Genomic DNA, 20,707 nt, shown 5'->3' with positions numbered 1-20,707 from the left:
CTCACACTGAGTGACAGGGCTGTGGGCGGTGACTACCGTACGTCACAGCCCAGCATCGAGGGGAGGAGCCGGAGGACGTTAGTGTGGAGCCGGCTAGCGTCCTGCAGATGGTGAGGCACGGGGCGCCAGGGTGGAATACAGGGGGGGGGTCCTTCAGCTGAAATCCCCCCCCTGCATGTAAGTATCTGATCACACTCTCCACCCGCCCGCTCTGCTGTGATGTCAGGAGAGCGGCCGGTGTCGGGCAGTGTGATCATGTGCTCCTCCCAGCAGCACTGCAGGACTCAGCAACCAGCAGACACTGACAGGCATGTCACCGCTGTGCTCTGCCACCTGTCCTGCTGCATGGGACCAACTGTCTGCACTCTGTCACCTGCACCACAAGTCACAGAGTGGAGACAGTTGGTGACAGAGCACCTCTGCCCCCCCTCTCTTCTTTCCCCACTCTCTTCTCTCCCCCCACTCTTCTCTCCCCCCACTCTTCTCTCCCCCCACTCTTCTCTCACCCCACTCTTCCCCCCTCGCTCTCCACCCCCCCCCCTCGCTCTCTTCCCCCCCTTGCTCTCTTCCCCCCTCGCTCTCTCCCCCCCTCGCTCTCTTCTCCCCCCTTTGCTCTCTTCCCCCCCTCGCTCTCTTCCCCCCCCTCGCTCTCTTTCCCCCCCTCGCTCTCTTTCCCCCCCCTCGCTCTCTTTCCCCCTGCTCTCTTTTCCCCCTTGCTCTCTTTTTCCCCCCCTCGCTCTTTTTCCCCCCTCGCTCTCTTTTCCACCCCTCCCCCTCTTTTCCACCCCTCCCCCTCTTTTCCCCCCTCGCTCTCTTCCCCCCCTCGCTCTCTCCCCCCCCTCGCTCTCTTCCCCCCCTCGCTCTCTTTCCCCCCTGCTCTCTTTTCCCCCTTGCTCTCTTTTTCCCCCCCTCGCTCTTTGTCCCCCCTCGCTCTCTTTTCCCCCCCTCGCTCTCTTTTCCACCCCTCCCCCTCTTTTCCCCCCTCGCTCTCTTTTCCCCCCCTCGCTCTCCTTTCCTCTCCCCCTCGCTCTCTTTTCCTCTCCCCCTCGCTCTCTTTTCCTCTCCCCCCGCTCTCTTTTCCTCTCCCCCCGATCTCTTTTCCTCTCCCCCGATCTCTTTTCCTCTCCCCCCTCGCTCTCTTTTCTTCCCCCCCTCGCTCTCTCTTCCCCCCCTCGCTCTCTTTTCCTCCCCCCCTCGCTCTCTTTTCCTCCCCCCTCGCTCTCTTTTCCTCCCCCCTCGCTCTCTTTTCCTCCCCCCTCGCTCTCTTTTCCTCCCCCCTCGCTCTCTTTTCCTCCCCCCCTCGCTCTCTTTTCCTCCCCCCCTCGCTCTCTTTTCCTCCCCCCCTTCGCTCTCTCCTGGCATGGTCAGTACAGAAATCTCTCCATTGTGGAGGGAGTAATAAACATGGAGTCCCTACTGTGTCTGTGTATTTATTCCTAATAAAGTATTTTTCTCTGTGTGGTGTCTTTTTTTTTATTATTTAAACCCTTTATTGGAGATTCTTAATGGCCAGGTTAAACTTGGCCTGACATTAAGAATCTCGGGCTTTATACCAGCTGGTAAAAAGGGGTATTGACCCCTTATTACCCAGCGTGCCACCTGCCACCAGGGCCACTGGAAGAGTTGGATACAGCGCCAGAAGATGGCACTTCTATGAAAGCGCCATTTTCTGGGGCGGCTGTGGACTGCAATTCGCAGCGGGGGTCCCAGAAAGTTTGGGCACCCTGCACTGCGTATTCCAATCCCCAGCTGCCTAGTTGTATCTGGCTGGACTCAAAAATTCGGCAAAGCCCACGTCATTTTTTTTTTTAAAGTATTTCATGAAATTCATGAAAAAAAAAGGGCTCTATATTTTTGGTTCCCAGCCGGGTACAAATAGGCAGCTGGGGGTTGGGGGCAGCCCATAGCTGCCTGCTGTACCTGGCTAGCATACAAAAATATGGCGAAGCCCACGTCATTTTTTTTTTTAATTTCATGAAATTCATGAAATAAAAAAAAAAAGGGCTTCCCTATATTTTTAGTTCCCAGCCAGGTACAAATAGGCAGCTGGGGGTTGGGGGCAGCCGTACCTGCCTGCTGCACCTGGCTAGCGTACAAAAAATATGGCGAAGGCCACGTAATTTTTTTAAAACGTTTTCAGGCAAAAACCTTTATTTAAAAAAAAAAAGCTTCCCTGGATTTCTATTGCCAGTGAAAGTAACACCAAGCAGCGGGGGTTAGCAGCCAGTAGCTGCTTGGGTTACCCTTAGCAATAGAAAATGCAGCGGGAGCCCACAAACAATGTGATTTTTTTTTTTTTTTATTTTTAATGAATTTTTTTTAAAAAAAATCAACATGGGCTTCGTCCATCGAGCACCAGAGCATTTTACTGCTCATTCATCCCAAGTAATCAGATGACTCCAGTGTCGGCCGATTAGTTGTTCTGTGTCCGCCTGCATCCATCGCAGCGTGTACAGGCTGTGAGGTCACCTGAGTTCAGTCCAGCACTGGAGTCAGCTCATCTGAACTCAGCTGAACTCCAGCCTGCACACGCTGCGATGGATGCAGGGGGACACAAAACAAGTAAGGTCTAAGCCACACGGCGAGAAAAACAGTGCAAGTGCAGTGCGATAAAACATCGCATTCCACTCGGGCCAATATTAGCCTGTGTGTCAGCGCACATGAGCGATTATTTTCTCAGCCCTAATTGGACCGAGAAAACAATCGCAGCATGCTACAACTGTAATGCAAGACTCTCTCTTTTACCCATTCAAGTGTATGTGGTGAGAGAAAAATCGCATTGCACTTGCGGTACATCGGTGGACTACGGAGGAGAGAAGGAGAGAAATCCCTCCCACTCCTCAGTGCTGGCCCACCCCTCGAGTGCCGGACCGCCCCCCGCAGCTGAGGTCTGCTCGCACAGTCGGACCTCAGTCGCAGGGACACACGCATGACACTTAGCTCTGCTGTACTGAGCGTGAGCCGAGTGTAATGCGAGGGGATCGCAGTAATCCCCGTGTGGCCCCAGCCTAATCGTCCGACACTTGAGTCAGCTGATCTGAACTCAGCTGAACTCCTGTACACACAGCCCGCACACGGTCACATGTGATCGGCAGCAGGCAGTGACTGCTGTTAAGGCTACATTCACATGACCGTTCCGTTTTTGCGGGCCGCAAAAAACGGTCCTTTTTTTTCACGGATGCATCCGTGTGACAGCTGCGTGCCTTCCGTTTTTTTTGCGGCCCGCAAAAAATGGAAGCAGCAAGAAAGATAAATAGATGAGTAGATATAGAGATGGATAGATAGATATAGAGATAGAGAGATAGAGGGATGAATGGAGGGATGGATAGATAGATAGATAGATAGAGGGATAGATAGATAGATAGATAGATGAGAAAGACATATATAATGTCCCAACTCCCTGCATATTCTAAGCTGGCACCCTTATGTGACTTTCATGTGGCACTAAGGTGCTTAGTCTTGTATTTAGCCAAAAAATAAAATAATAAAAAAAGACATGCGGTCCCCCTATCTTTTGTAGCCAGCTAGGGTAAAGCAAACGGCTGCAGCCTGCAAACCACAGCTGGCAGCTTCACCTTGGCTGGTAATCCAAAACAGAGGGCACCCCACGCTGTTATTTTAAATAAATAATTTAAAACAAAAAACACGGGGTCCCCCGAAATTGGATCACCAGCCAAGGTAAAGCGGACAGCTGTGGTCTGGTATTCTCAGACTAGGGAGGTTCACCGTTATTGGACTCTCCCCAGCCTAAAAATAGCAGGCTGCAGCCGCCCAAGAAGTAGCGCATCCATTAGATGTGCCAGTCCTGGTGCTTTTCCCAGCTCATCCCGTTGCCCTGGTGTGGTGGCAAATGGGGTAATATATGGGGTTAATACCAGATGTGTAATGTCACCTGGCATCAAGCCCTGGGGTTGGTGATGTCAGGCGTGTATCAGATACCCGACATCACCAACCTAGGCAGTAATAAAAAAAAAAAATAGACAACAAACACATTTTTATTTGGAAAAACACTCCCCAACACATTCCTTCTTTCACCAATTTATTAGAAAGAAAAACAAATCCAGGTCTGGTGTAATACAAGGGGGTCCCACGACGATCCATACCATAGTCAATATCCCAGTCAATGAAGAACAGAATGTTCCCTATTTACTGGGAGAGCCGTGCAGTGACCTGAGCTAACATCAATAGGTCAGCCCAGGTCACTGCAGGGCATGACGAGTGCTGCTATCAGGAGGTTAGCGAGGTATATTACCTGCGATGATCGCTGAACTCCTGACAGCAGCGCTGTCACCGAGTTCAATGACCGCCGTCTTCACAAACCAAGTATCGCGAACGGCCTGTGACGTCACCACTAGTCACAGTCTCGGGTCGACAGCGAGAGGTGATGTGACAAGCGGCGGGCATAGAAGGCAGTGACGACTGCTGACGTCAGGAGGGCAGGACTTCATCACCGTAGGTAATGAACTTACTAACCTCCTGACGGTAGCGCTTGTCATCCCCGCGGCTGCTGACACTGCAGTGCGGGCAGCCGCGGGGCTGGGGCTGGAGCGTGACACTGACTGCACAGGCACCTGACGGATGTCACACGGAAGTGCTTCCGTGTTGCTTCTGTGAATTTTGCGGACCCATTGACTTGTATTGAGTCACTGTTCGTAATTACGGAACAGAATAGGACATGTTCCATAATAACTAGAGTTGAGCGCGGTTCGTGGTTCGTGGTTCTCCAGTTCTAGGCTCGAGTGATTTTGGGGCATGTTCTAGATCGAACTAGAACTCGAGCTTTTTGCAAAAGCTCGATAGTTCTAGAAACGTTCGAGAACGGTTCTAGCAGCCAAAAAACAGCTAAATCTTAGCTTGGTTTCTGCTGTAATAGTGTAAGTCACTCTGTGAATCAAACTATTATCACATTTCAGTGTATAGTGTGCGTGAACAGCGCCTTCAGATCACTGCTGTTTCTATAATGGCGATCGCCATTTTTTTTTTTTTTTTTCTTGTCTTCCTTCCCTAAGCGCGCGCGTCTTGTGGGGCTGGCCAGCATGTCAGCCAATCACAGACACACACACACCTAAGTGGACTTTGAGGCAGAGAAGCAACGGCATGTGTGATAGGATCTGCATGTCACATGTCCCTGCATTATAAAACCGGACATTTTCTTCACGATCGCCATTATCTGCCTTCTGCGTCTTTGGTGTCAGACATCACTGTCGCAGTTCCGTCCTTTGTCCTATCGCCGATACAGCTGTATGCGCTGCATACACAGCGTTAGACAGCTTAGGGAGAGCACATTCTAGCAGTCCTTTTAAGGGCTCGTACCGGCAGGGTCAGAGAGCCATAGGTGACAGGTCCTGCAAACAGCAACAGCGTCTGTGTAGCCCAGGTCAGGGATTTCCTCCCTGCATTTCACCATTAGGAGGGAATAGAAAGGCAGGCTTCCATTCCTCTACCCAGAGCACCACAATCCTGCCACTGTACCCTCTTGTCCTCTGCACACTCCAACTCATTCTAAGTAAGCCATTATACTAGCAAACACTCAGTGTACCTAGTGGCATCCTATCTGTGGCTATTGGACTTTGCTATAGTCCCACTAGTGCAAAGACATTTGCAGAGCACATCTGCCTGCATTGCACACTCCAAGTTTTTTAAACTAAGCAATTTTACTAGCAAACACTCAGTGTACCTAGTGGCATCCTATACGTGGCTATTGGACTTTGCTATAGTCCCACTAGTGCAAAGACATTAGCAGAGCACATCTACCTGCATTGCACACTCCAAGTTTTTTAAACTCAGCCATTATACTAGCAAACACTCAGTGTACCTAGTGGCATCCTATACGTGGCTATTGGACTTTGCTATAGTCCCACTAGTGCCAAGACATTTGCAGAGCGCATCTGCCTGCGTTGCACACTCCAACTAATTATAACGAAGCCATTATACTAGCAAACACTCAGTGTACCTAGTGGCATCCTATACGTGGCTATTGGACTTTGCTATAGTCCCACTAGTGCCAAGACATTTGCAGCACGTCTGCCTGCGTTGCACACTCCAACGAATTATAACTAAGCCATTATACTAGCACACACTCAGTGTACCTAGTGGCATCCTATACGTGGCTATTGGACTTTGCTATAGTCCCACTAGTGCAAAGACATTAGCAGAGCACATCTGCCTGCATTGCACACTCCAAGTTTTTTAAACTCAGCCATTATACTAGCAAACACTCAGTGTACCTAGTGGCATCCTATACGTGGCTATTGGACTTTGCTATAGTCCCACTAGTGCCAAGACATTTGCAGAGCGCATCTGCCTGCGTTGCACACTCCAACAAATTATAACGAAGCCATTATACTAGCAAACACTCAGTGTACCTAGTGGCATCCTATACGTGGCTATTGGACTTTGCTATAGTCCCACTAGTGCCAAGACATTTGCAGAGCGCATCTGCCTGCGTTGCACACTCCAACAAATTATAACGAAGCCATTATACTAGCAAACACTCAGTGTACCTAGTGGCATCCTATACGTGGCTATTGGACTTTGCTATAGTCCCACTAGTGCCAAGACATTTGCAGAGCGCATCTGCCTGCGTTGCACACTCCAACTAATTATAACGAAGCCATTATACTAGCAAACACTCAGTGTACCTAGTGGCATCCTATACGTGGCTATTGGACTTTGCTATAGTCCCACTAGTGCCAAGACATTTGCAGAGCGCATCTGCCTGCGTTGCACACTCCAACAAATTATAACGAAGCCATTATACTAGCAAACACTCAGTGTACCTAGTGGCATCCTATACGTGGCTATTGGACTTTGCTATAGTCCCACTAGTGCCAAGACATTTGCAGAGCGCATCTGCCTGCGTTGCACACTCCAACTCATTATAACTAAGCCATTATACTAGCAAACACTCAGTGTACCTAGTGGCATCCTATACGTGGCTATTGGACTTTGCTATAGTCCCACTAGTGCCAAGACATTTGCAGAGCGCATCTGCCTGCGTTGCACACTCCAACTCATTATAACTAAGCCATTATACTAGCAAACACTCAGTGTACCTAGTGGCATCCTATACGTGGCTATTGGACTTTGCTATAGTCCCACTAGGGCCAAGACATTTGCAGAGCGCATCTGCCTGCGTTGCACACTCCAACTAATTATAACGAAGCCATTATACTAGCAAACACTCAGTGTACCTAGTGGCATCCTATACGTGGCTATTGGACTTTGCTATAGTCCCACTAGTGCCAAGACATTTGCAGAGCGCATCTGCCTGCGTTGCACACTCCAACTAATTATAACGAAGCCATTATACTAGCAAACACTCAGTGTACCTAGTGGCATCCTATACGTGGCTATTGGACTTTGCTATAGTCCCACTAGTGCCAAGACATTTGCAGAGCGCATCTGCCTGCGTTGCACACTCCAACAAATTATAACGAAGCCATTATACTAGCAAACACTCAGTGTACCTAGTGGCATCCTATACGTGGCTATTGGACTTTGCTATAGTCCCACTAGTGCCAAGACATTTGCAGAGCGCATCTGCCTGCGTTGCACACTCCAACTCATTATAACTAAGCCATTATACTAGCAAACACTCAGTGTACCTAGTGGCATCCTATACGTGGCTATTGGACTTTGCTATAGTCCCACTAGGGCCAAGACATTTGCAGAGCGCATCTGCCTGCGTTGCACACTCCAACTAATTATAACGAAGCCATTATACTAGCAAACACTCAGTGTACCTAGTGGCATCCTATACGTGGCTATTGGACTTTGCTATAGTCCCACTAGTGCCAAGACATTTGCAGAGCGCATCTGCTTGCGTTGCACACTCCAACTAATTATAACGAAGCCATTATACTAGCACACACTCAGTGTACCTAGTGGCATCCTATACGTGGCTATTGGACTTTGCTATAGTCCCACTAGTGCTAAGACATTTGCAGAGCACATCTGCCTGCATTGCACACTCCAAGTTTTTTAAACTCAGCCATTATACTAGCAAACAGTCAGTGTACCTAGTGGCATCCTAAACGTGGCTATTGTACTTTTGTCAATTCACAGTATTGGAACGTTATTTGCAGCACGTCTGCCTGCATTGCACACTCTAACTTTTTTAAACTCAGCCATTATACTAGCAAACACTCACTGTACCTAGTGGCATCCTAAACGTGGCTATTGTACTTTTGTCAATTCACAGTATTGGAACGTTATTTGCAGCACGTCTGCCTGCATTGCACACTCTAACTTTTTTAAACTCAGCCATTATACTAGCAAACACTCACTGTACCTAGTTGTATCCTAAACGTGGCTATTGTACTTTTGTCAATTCACAGTATTGGAACGTTATTTGCAGCAAGTCTGCCTGCATTGCACACTCTAACTTTTTTAAACTCAGCCATTATACTAGCAAACACTCACTGTACCTAGTTGTATCCTAAACGTGGCTATTGTACTTTTGTCAATTCACAGTATTGGAACGTTATTTGCAGCACGTCTGCCTGCATTGCACACTCTAACTTTTTTAAACTCAGCCATTATACTACCAAACAGTCAGTGTACCTAGTGGCATCCTAAACGTGGCTATTGTACTTTTGTCAATTCACAGTATTGGAACGTTATTTGCAGCACGTCTGCCTGCATTGCACACTCTAACTTTTTTAAACTCAGCCATTATACTACCAAACAGTCAGTGTACCTAGTGGCATCCTAAACGTGGCTATTGTACTTTTGTCAATTCACAGTATTGGAACGTTATTTGCAGCACGTCTGCCTGCATTGCACACTCAAACTTTTTTAAACTCAGCCATTATACTAGCAAACAGTCAGTGTACCTAGTGGCATCCTAAACGTGGCTATTGTACTTTTGTCAATTCACAGTATTGGAACGTTATTTGCAGCACGTCTGCCTGCATTGCACACTCTAACTTTTTTAAACTCAACCATTATACTAGCAAACACTCACTGTACCTAGTTGTATCCTAAACGTGGCTATTGTACTTTTGTCAATTCACAGTATTGGAACGTTATTTGCAGCACGTCTGCCTGCATTGCACACTCTAACTTTTTTAAACTCAGCCATTATACTACCAAACAGTCAGTGTACCTAGTGGCATCCTAAACGTGGCTATTGTACTTTTGTCAATTCACAGTATTGGAACGTTATTTGCAGCACGTCTGCCTGCATTGCACACTCTAACTTTTTTAAACTCAGCCATTATACTACCAAACAGTCAGTGTACCTAGTGGCATCCTAAACGTGGCTATTGTACTTTTGTCAATTCACAGTATTGGAACGTTATTTGCAGCACGTCTGCCTGCATTGCACACTCTAACTTTTTTAAACTCAGCCATTATACTAGCAAACAGTCAGTGTACCTAGTGGCATCCTAAACGTGGCTATTGTACTTTTGTCAATTCACAGTATTGGAACGTTATTTGCAGCACGTCTGCCTGCATTGCACACTCTAACTTTTTTAAACTCAGCCATTATACTAGCAAACAGTCAGTGTACCTAGTGGCATCCTATACGTGGCTATTGTACTTTTGTCAATTCACAGTATTGGAACGTTATTTGCAGCACGTCTGCCTGCATTGCACACTCTAACTTTTTTAAACTCAGCCATTATACTAGCAAACAGTCAGTGTACCTAGTGGCATCCTATACGTGGCTATTGTACTTTTGTCAATTCACAGTATTGGAACGTTATTTGCAGCACGTCTGCCTGCATTGCACACTCTAACTTTTTTAAACTCAGCCATTATACTAGCAAACAGTCAGTGTACCTAGTGGCATCCTATACGTGGCTATTGGACTTTGCTATAGTCCCACTAGTGCCAAGACATTTGCAGAGCGCATCTGCCTGCGTTGCACACTCCAACAAATTATAACGAAGCCATTATACTAGCACACACTCAGTGTACCTAGTGGCATCCTATACGTGGCTATTGGACTTTGCTATAGTCCCACTAGTGCAAAGACATTTGCATAGCACGTCTGCCTGCATTGCACACTACAACTTTTTTAAACTAAGCAATTTTACTAGCAAACACTCACTGTACCTAGTTGTATCCTAAACGTGGCTATTGTACTTTTGTCAATTCACACTACTGCAAATCTATGTGCAGCACCTCTGCATGACAACCTCGTGCTCTGTTTTTAATAAGCTATAATGATAGCACAAAATACTGCCATTTTGTGGCATCATAGAACTGGCTGTTGTATTCCATTAGTGCCCCACTGGTGACAAGCTATTTCTAGCACCTCTACATCACACCCTCATGCACATTTTGCTACGCTAATGTTATAGCAAACTCATGGAATTCATTGCTGCATTTCATAATTCGGAGGGATAGAAAGTCAGGCTTCCTTTAGCTTTTCCTTCTGTTCATAGACAGCATCTCCAAGACAAATTTCCCCTCCACGTCTAAGTGTGGAGAGGCAGCTAGTGCGCATGCGTGTGCCGATGTACCCCAGCTGCAGCATAATTACAGTGTTTCGCCTAGTGAGTATGCTCAGCCTGACTGTGCCATTCCTGACGCTAAGTTTTCATTTCGGGATACAGCGCATGCTCCCACACTAAGTGTGAAAAGCCTCTTTGCACAGGTGCTTGCATTCCGTGCCGGGTATAAGTCCTGTTTTGGGCATAGACACCATGCTAAAGCTGATAGTCTTTTTTCAGAGACTGTATTTCATGCTACTGAGCATGCTCAGGCACTTCCTGCATCAGAGACTAGGTCCGGTAATGAACTCTTTGGCCCTGGCCCTGATGTGGGGGTCCCATATAGACCACAGGGCATCAGGTGTCCTCCCAAATGGCTTGCAGAGGCCCACACCTATGACTTGTCACCGCATTATTGATGCTCAGACGATGACTGGTGAGGTGTTTGGGTCATGGCAGCCATGAGGTCATCATTGAAGTTGCGTTTCCAAATAGGACGCTAGTTATGCCACTCATGACGTGTCACTCTACTTTTGTCTCCAGGAGGTGCATTGTGGTTCACCCTGGTTTGGGGCGGACCCAGGTTATAAAAGGGGCTGGAGCCAACAAGGAGGTGCGCAGTCTTCTATTATGCTCCGAAAGAGCACACCTCCATGTGTTGAACCCATTGCGGCTTTAGGCCAGAGGTAGGCAGGGATCGGGTGGTGGATGCAGGCCACCACCACAGTTGGTAACGCAGAACGGTTAAGACCAGCTCCTGTCCTAACAGTCCTGCTTGTGCAGCCCAGTGGCATTAACAGGCCTGCTGCTGCTGATGCGCCTGCTGTCCACAGGTGTGGCCCCTACGCACACGGTCAGCGTACTCAATGGCCCCTGTGTTGTTAACAGGGAGTTCCTGGGCTGGGTGGGCATGTGGACCCTGTGACGCTAACAGGGCTCACAGTCTCCAGATCCGAATGGCGTCTAACTCGGTTCAGGCTACTATTAGTTTCATAGCCACACAGCTCTGTATCCTCCACCAAACCTTCAAGTTGCCAACCTCTCCTTTTCCAACTGGGAGCACGGTGGACACTGACTGCTGATGGGGATATATACCTTTCTCTTTCTTTTCTTATTAATTTTCGTTATATAGCGGTCACAGATTATATACCACTTTATCCAAATCTGCCAGTCCCACTGTAACAGATGTTGTTTCTTCAGCAAATGTTACAGTTGCTTAACCACCAAATCCACGGACCAAAACTTTTTTCCCCTTTCCAACACACCTGTTCCCCTTTCCAACAGCATCTGTCCTTTTTCAACTCATTTTGGGATATGACCAAAAGTGCAACTGTGCAGGGACACCGTACTCAACGCCATCTCAGCACAGCAGCCATCCCTCGGTCCCTCCGATGTGGACAAGTAAAAGACCATTTCCTCCTATCCATGACAAAGCGTTGAGATTCACTCTGTGCAGCACTGGTGTTTAGTGGACAAGTAGATCTAAGATTGCGTACCACATTCTGCAGATACTCCTGTATACGTGCGTCTATTTCTATGGCAGGAATTAGTTCGCCAAATTTTGTCTTGTACCGGGGATCTAACAGTGTGGCAACCCAGTATTCAGGATTAGTTCAAATTCATACAATCCGAGGGTCATGTAGGTAGTGCAGCAAGAAGGCGCTCATGTGTCTTGTGCATCCAGGAGGACCAAGTCCTTGGTGTGTTGGTGGCAGAGAGGTGAGAATCGTGCATCCTTCCTCTGCCCTCTACCCACAACCTCGCACAACCGAAATGTGAGCAAGCTCTCACTCATCTGCTGAGTCTTCCATGCCCATCGCCAGTTCGTCCTCCATTTCTTCATGGGCTCCTGCACTTTCATCAACACTTTTTGCTGATACTATGCGCCCTTGTTAATCCCTCTCCCTCACCATGAATGCCGCATAGGTGCCGCTGACCATCTGGACCTCGTAGATCTTGTTATCCCTTCCGCATATGACTCCTCCTGTACTTCCTCCCCTTCCTCTTGTCCCAACACCTGACTCAGAATAATAATTACAGTGTGCTCCATCATGTAGATGACCAGAATTGTCACGCTGAGAATGACATTGCCAGTGCTAAACATCTTCGTCGACATTTCAAAACTGTGTAGCAGGGTGCATAGGTCCTTGATCTGACACCACTCCAGCAGCGTGATCTGCACCACCTCTGGATCAAGTTATCCCAGGCTATATGTCTTACCGTATTTCAGCAGGGCTCTGCGGTGCTGCCACACACGCTGCAACATGTGCAGATTCCAATTCCTGCGTGTCGAAACATCGCATTTACGGCGTTTAACTGCCAGACCCTAAGACTTCCGGAGTGATGAAAGTTGTTGAGCTGCTGTGTGCGCACGATGGAAGTGAGCACATAGCGAGCGTGCCCACTGCACAAGGCCATGTAGGCCGTGATGGTGTTTTAAAAATTGCTGGCGAATTCGGTTCAACACGTGAGCCCTAAAAGGCACGTGTGTCACATTGCCCTGAGGATGGCCCGCAGCCAGGTTTGCATCATTGCCGCACACGGCTGTTAAGTCACCAACGTAGTCCGCTCCGTCAATTTGTACTCCGGTTGCCAGGTGACAACGTGTTCCTTTCATGAATAGTGCTGATGATGTGAGAGTAGTCGATGCCAGCGGCGCAGGTGGACGCAGGTTATGCTCACCCACTGGGCTGCATTACCTTGACAGATGCAGAATCTCTGGCTGAATGTAGCTGGTGGGTATCTCACAGATGAAATACCATCATTCAGCTACAACCAATGGGAAGACACCACACCCTTTTTTATGCCCATCCTGTCTGCAGACCACTGCCAGACATAGCTATGAACCTCTGGTTAATTTTACCCCCAGTTCAGTTTTATGATTTTGTGTGCTTGTTACCCGACTACTTTTCCTGCTTGCTGTTTATGTACCTTGTTGGCCGATACGCATTTCAACTCTGCTTGTTTTCTGATTCTTTCCTGGCCGTCCCATTCTGTTCCTGTTCCTCAATTAATGTTTTGACCCTGCCTGACTACTATTCTCTGTAATAGCGGTGTGACTCACATTTCCCATACATTTCAAAGTAAAGCTTTGACCGCCTGATGGCATTGAGCTCTGCTGCCAGCATAGTAAGGAGGTGTGTGGTAGTCCTTGTGCGCAGTTGCAAGGAAGGGTGGCCTGACCACACAGGGTTTGCGCCAAGGTAGAGGACCCACACGAGGTTGAAGAGGCAGAAGCAGTGTATTAACTTCTACATACAGAACAAGGATTGAAACAACTCGTGGGGACGGCAAGACTTGTACAGCAGACCCTTCTCCATCTCTCACCATAGTTTGCCAGTGCCCAATCAGTGACATGTAATGACCCTGTCTATGCTTACTGGTCCAAGTATCTGTGTTGAAATGCACCCTGTCGCACACAGATTTTCTCAAGGAAGTGGTGATGTTGTGTGCGACATGCTGGTGTAGCGCGGGCATGCTTTTCTTGGAGAAGCAGTGGTGATTGGGCATGTGGTACTGGGGCACAGCGACAGACATAAGGTCTGTAAAATCCTGTGTGTCCACTACGCGTAAAGGCAGCATTTCGGTAGCCAACAGCTTACAGAGGGATAGAGTCAACCACTTAGCTTTGTCATGGGTCGCAGTAAGTGGCCTTTTATTTGACCACATCTGAGGGAAAGAGATCTGGCTGCTGTCTGTAGACGGTGTTGAGTAGGGTGTCCCTGGAAAAATGCAGGTTTGTGAGAAAAGTGCAGGCGGAGACATGATGTTGCCTTCATCTTGCCTTCAGATCTGTTCATCTTGTATCATTTTTAAAAAACACATCAAGCAAGGGTTACTCCAAGCGGAGTCTACCTTTTTTCCCAACATTGGGCACACAGACACCCCATCAGTGGCAGCACTTGTGCCCTAGTTGCAAACAGGATGTTTTGATTTGCATCAAGCACATTCCAAATCCACAAGCATTTACTCTCCCCAGGCTGACACAGGGGTAGTAAATTCCTTCTGGATCCATGACTTGTTCATTTTGATGAACGTCAGTGTGTCCACATTGTCACTGGACAGACGCGTGCGCTTATCTGTCAGCACACACCCAGCAGCACTGAAGAAGACACGTTCAGAGACAACGCTGGCAGCTGCACACGACAAAATCTCCAAGGCGTAACTGGAGAGCTCTGTCAATTTTTCTAGATTTGAAGCCCAAAAGGAGCAAGGCTCCATTTGCAAAGTCATTGCATCGATGTTCATTTGGAGATACTCCTGTATCATCCTCTCCATCCGTTGACTATGTGTCAGACTTGTTGTCTCTGGTGGCCTTGCAAAGGAGGGTCTAAAAAAATTATGAAAATATTCCATAAAATTGCTGTTACCAGCACCAGATACGGTCCTACTGGTACGGGTAGACTGTTGAAGATGACGATGCCGTCCCATGTTTGTCAAGTTACAACTGGGAGAATCACTCCCTTCACCTGCACGGTTGTTTGGTGTAAAAGCCGAGCTAAGATCGAGTAACAGCTTATGCTGATACTCCAGCATACGTGCGTCCCTTTCTATGGGTGGAATTATGTCACAAAATTTGGACTTGTCCCGGGGATCTAATAGTGTGGCAAGCCAGTAGTCATCATCACTTCTAATTTTGACAATACGAGGGTCATGTTGGAGGTAGTGCAACAAGAAGGCACTCATGTGTCTTGCGCAGCCATGCGGACCAAGTCCACGCTGTGTTTGTGGCATAGAGGTGCTAACCGTTCTTTCTTCCTCTGACATCTCCCCCCAACCTCTTTCAACTGAATTTTGACCAAGGTCTCCCTCATCCGCTGAGTCTTCCATGTCCATGGACAGTTCGTCCTCCATATCTTCATGTCCTCCTGCACCTTCCTCAACATCTCGCCTGCTACCATGCGCCCTTGTTGATCCCTGTCCCCCATGGTCCCATGCCTGCCGCGTTGGTGATGATGAACGTCTGGACCTTGGTGATGTTGTTGTGTCTTGCGCATATGAATCCTCCTGTAGTTCCTCCCCTTCCTGTTGTCCCACCCCCTGACTCCGAATAGTGTTTAGCGTGTGCTCCAGCATGTAAATGACTGTAATCGTCATGCTGATAATGGCATTGTCAGCGCTAAACATATTCGTCGCCATGTCGAAACTGTGCAGAACGGTGCATAGGTCCTTGATCTGAGATCACTCCATCAGGGTGATCTGCCCCACTTCTGCATCTCGTTGGCCCAGGCTATACATCATGACGTATTGCACCAGGGCTCGCCGGTGCTGCCACAGTCGCTGTAACATGTGGAGAGTTGAATTCCAGCGTGTCGCCACATCGCATTTCAGGCGATGAACCGGCAGGCCGAAAGACTTCTGGAGCGATGCAAGTCGCTCAGCTGCGGCGGTTGAACGGCGGAAGTGAGCACTGCAGACAGTTTACGTGCCCTGGTCAGAAGGCCATCTAGGCCGGGATAGTGTGTTAAAAATTGCTGGACAACAAGGTTCAACACGTGAGCCATACAAGGCACGTGTGTCACCTTGCCCAGGCGAAGGGCCGCACCCAGGTTTGCAGCATTGTCGCACACGGCCTTACCAGGCTGCAGGTTGAGTGGAGACAACCATTTATTAAACTCGGACCGCAGAGCTGACCACAACTCCTCAGCTGTGTGACTCTTATTCCCAAGACATGTCAAGCTAAAGACCGCCTGATGCCGTTGCGCTCTGCTGCCAGCATAGTAATGAGGGGTGCGTGATTCCTTCTGCGCAGTGAGAACGCTGGTGGCCTGACCAGGCAGGCTTGGGGCGGAGGTGGAGGACCCAGATGAGGTGGAGGATGCAGAAGCAGTGGCGGAACTTGGACAGACAGAGGATTGACACACAAGTCGTGGGGACGGCAAGACTTGTGCAGCAGACCCTTCACCATCTATCAACATAGTTACCCAGTGCCCAGTCAGCGACATGTAACGTCCCTGTCCATGCTTACTGGTCCAAGTATCGGTGGTGAAATGCACCCGTTCACACACAGAGTTTCTCAAGGAAGCGGTGATGTTGTGTGCGACATGCTGGTGTAGCGCGGGCACACCTTTCTTAGAGAAGTAGTGGTGACTAGGCATCTGGTACTGGGGCACAGCGACAGACATAAGGTCTCTAAAATCCTGTGTGTCCACTAGGCGGAAAGGCAGCATTTCGGTAGCCAACAGCTTACAGAGGGATAGAGTCAATCTCTTAGCTTTGTCATGGGTCGGAGGAAGTGGCCTTTTATTTGACCACATCTGAGGGACAGAGATCTGGCTGCTGTGTGTAGACGGTGTTGAGTAGGGTGTCCCTGGAAAAATGCAGGTTTGTGAGGAAAGTGCAGGCGGAGACATGATGTTGCCTTCATCCAACGTAGGTGCTATCGATGTCTGAGAGAGCTGTACACACTCACTTGTTTCCCCTTCCAAACCAACTGACGACCTACCAAGCAAACTGCCTGTTGCGGTTACAGTGGTGGAAGTTTTGCGTGGAAAAACAGGTGTGACAGCTGTCCCCACAGTCCTAGAAGATGAAGAGCGCGCGGATGCACTGGAAGGGGCGGGCGGTGGATGGTTCGCTCCGCTAGGCCGCATTGCAGCACAGTGAGCTTCCCACCGGGACCTATGATATTTATTCATGTGACGATTCATGGAAGAAGTTGTCAAACTGCTGAGGTTTTGACCTCTACTAAGAGAATCATGACAAATTTTACATATCACATGATTTGGGCGATCTTTTTCTATGTCAAAAAAGGAACAGGCTAGGCAAGGCTTAGAGGCCATGCGACCTGTTGATGCACCCCGAATAATGCTCATAGGCAGAGTGGTGGCTGAGGATGCAGTTGTAGACGTGCTACCAGTGCTCCGACTCTGTCCAGGAAGGCGCAAGGTAATTTCGTCGTCGGTTGCATCCTCCTCCACCGCCTCTGTTGACCTCCTCGAGTGCCTGACTGGGGGTTGACAGTAGGTGGGATCTAGAACTTCATCATCAATTGTTGTGTTTGCACTCCCCTCCCCCTCAGACCGAGCCTCTTCTTGCCCTGACCGAATATTTAAGTTGTCATCCCAATCGGGTATCTGCGTCTCATCTTCATCAGTATGTTCCTCATTGCCTATAACCACAGTTGTTGGAAAGGCAGCATTTTGGTAGCCAACAGTTTGCATTTTATGAAAGTCAACCTCCAAGCCATGTCATGCCCTTCTAAAAGCATGTATAACACAGCGAGGGGACTCCAACCACAGTCTCCCTCGTTTCCACTCACTGGGCCACACACACCCCACTTGACTGGCATCGGTTGAGCTCCCTTTTGAAAAAGAAAAAGATGCTTTGCATGAAGCACTCTCAAAAATACGCGTGCCTTTCCCGTCCCCTGGCTGACCCAGGGGAAGAAAAGTCCTCTGAGAGCCATGACTTGTTCATCTTGGTTCTTTTAGAGACACAGCGAGGGGACTCCAACCACAGTCTCCCTCGTTTCCACTAACTGGGCCACACACACCCCACTTGACTGGCATCGGTTGAGCCCCCTTTTGAAAAAGAAAAAGATGCTTTGCATGAAGCACTCTCAAAAATACGCGTGCCTTTCCCGTCCCCTGGCTGACCCAGGGGAAGAAAAGTCCTCTGAGAGCCATGATTTGTTCATTTTGGGTCTTTTAGAAACACAGCGAGGGGACTCCAACCACAGTCTCCTTCGTTGCCACTCACTGGGCCACACACACCCCACTTGACTGGCATCGGTTGAGCTCCCTTTTGAAAAAGAAAAAGATGCTTTGCATGAAGCACTCTCAAAAATACGCGTGCCTTTCCCGTCCCCTGGCTGACCCAGGGGAAGAAAAGTCCTCTGAGAGCCATGACTTGTTCATCTTGGTTCTTTTAGAGACACAGCGAGGGGACTCCAACCACAGTCTCCCTGGTTGCCACTCACTGGGCCACACACACCCCACTTGACTGGCATCGGTTGAGCTCCCTTTTGAAAAAGAAAAAGATGCTTTGCATGAAGCACTCTCAAAAATACGCGTGCCTTTCCCGTCCCCTGGCTGACCCAGGGGAAGAAAAGTCCTCTGAGAGCCATGACTTGTTCATCTTGGTTCTTTTAGAGACACAGCGAGGGGACTCCAACCACAGTCTCCCTCGTTTCCACTCACTGGGCCACACACACCCCACTTGACTGGCATCGGTTGAGCTCCCTTTTGAAAAAGAAAAAGATGCTTTGCATGAAGCACTCTCAAAAATACGCGTGCCTTTCCCGTCCCCTGGCTGACCCAGGGGAAGAAAAGTCCTCTGAGAGCCATGACTTGTTCATCTTGGTTCTTTTAGAGACACAGCGAGGGGACTCCAACCACAGTCTCCCTCGTTTCCACTCACTGGGCCACACACACCCCACTTGACTGGCATCGGTTGAGCTCCCTTTTGAAAAAGAAAAAGATGCTTTGCATGAAGCACTCTCAAAAATACGCGTGCCTTTCCCGTCCCCTGGCTGACCCAGGGGAAGAAAAGTCCTCTGAGAGCCATGACTTGTTCATCTTGGTTCTTTTAGAGACACAGCGAGGGGACTCCAACCACAGTCTCCCTCGTTTCCACTAACTGGGCCACACACACCCCACTTGACTGGCATCGGTTGAGCCCCCTTTTGAAAAAGAAAAAGATGCTTTGCATGAAGCACTCTCAAAAATACGCGTGCCTTTCCCGTCCCCTGGCTGACCCAGGGGAAGAAAAGTCCTCTGAGGGCCATGACTTGTTCATCTTGGTTCTTTTAGAGACACAGCGAGGGGACTCCAACCACAGTCTCCCTGGTTGCCACTCACTGGGCCACACACACCCCACTTGACTGGCATCGGTTGAGCTCCCTTTTGAAAAAGAAAAAGATGCTTTGCATGAAGCACTCTCAAAAATACGCGTGCCTTTCCCGTCCCCTGGCTGACCCAGGGGAAGAAAAGTCCTCTGAGAGCCATGACTTGTTCATCTTGGTTCTTTTAGAGACACAGCGAGGGGACTCCAACCACAGTCTCCCTGGTTGCCACTCACTGGGCCACACACACCCCACTTGACTGGCATCGGTTGAGCTCCCTTTTGAAAAAGAAAAAGATGCTTTGCATGAAGCACTCTCAAAAATACGCGTGCCTTTCCCGTCCCCTGGCTGACCCAGGGGAAGAAAAGTCCTCTGAGAGCCATGACTTGTTCATCTTGGTTCTTTTAGAGACACAGCGAGGGGACTCCAACCACAGTCTCCCTCGTTTCCACTCACTGGGCCACACACACCCCACTTGACTGGCATCGGTTGAGCTCCCTTTTGAAAAAGAAAAAGATGCTTTGCATGAAGCACTCTCAAAAATACGCGTGCCTTTCCCGTCCCCTGGCTGACCCAGGGGAAGAAAAGTCCTCTGAGAGCCATGACTTGTTCATCTTGGTTCTTTTAGAGACACAGCGAGGGGACTCCAACCACAGTCTCCCTCGTTTCCACTAACTGGGCCACACACACCCCACTTGACTGGCATCGGTTGAGCCCCCTTTTGAAAAAGAAAAAGATGCTTTGCATGAAGCACTCTCAAAAATACGCGTGCCTTTCCCGTCCCCTGGCTGACCCAGGGGAAGAAAAGTCCTCTGAGAGCCATGACTTGTTCATCTTGGTTCTTTTAGAGACACAGCGAGGGGACTCCAACCACAGTCTCCCTGGTTGCCACTCACTGGGCCACACACACCCCACTTGACTGGCATCGGTTGAGCTCCCTTTTGAAAAAGAAAAAGATGCTTTGCATGAAGCACTCTCAAAAATACGCGTGCCTTTCCCGTCCCCTGGCTGACCCAGGGGAAGAAAAGTCCTCTGAGAGCCATGTCCACATTGTCAGTGGACAGACACGTGTGCTTATCTGCCAGCAGACCCACAGCAGCACTGAAGACAGGTTCCGAGAGAACGCTGGCTGCAGGACACGACAAGATCCCCAAGACGTACGTGGCGAGCTCAGGCAATTTATCAAGATTGGAAGCCAAGAATGAGCAGGGCTCAAGTTGCACATTAATGGAATCGATGTTTCCTTGCATATACTCATATATCTGTGTGTCCTCCTCTTTTTCCTTGTCCAGCTCTTTTGTTTTCGCATGAGTATATGTCCTTGTCACTTTCCCATGTGTTGTGAGTTGTTTGTGACCTTTTGGACACCTTTGAGGGTGTTTTCTAGGTGTTTTTCTGTGTTTGTGATTGCCTGCCATTGTTTCCTATGCAGTTCGAGTTCGGTTTGTCGAACGTTCGACGAACCGAACTCGAACGG

The sequence above is a fragment of the Anomaloglossus baeobatrachus genome, chromosome 11, assembly GCF_048569485.1.
Source record: "Anomaloglossus baeobatrachus isolate aAnoBae1 chromosome 11, aAnoBae1.hap1, whole genome shotgun sequence".
Lineage (NCBI taxonomy): Eukaryota > Metazoa > Chordata > Amphibia > Anura > Aromobatidae > Anomaloglossus > Anomaloglossus baeobatrachus.
Note: the sequence above shows the minus strand (reverse complement) of the source record.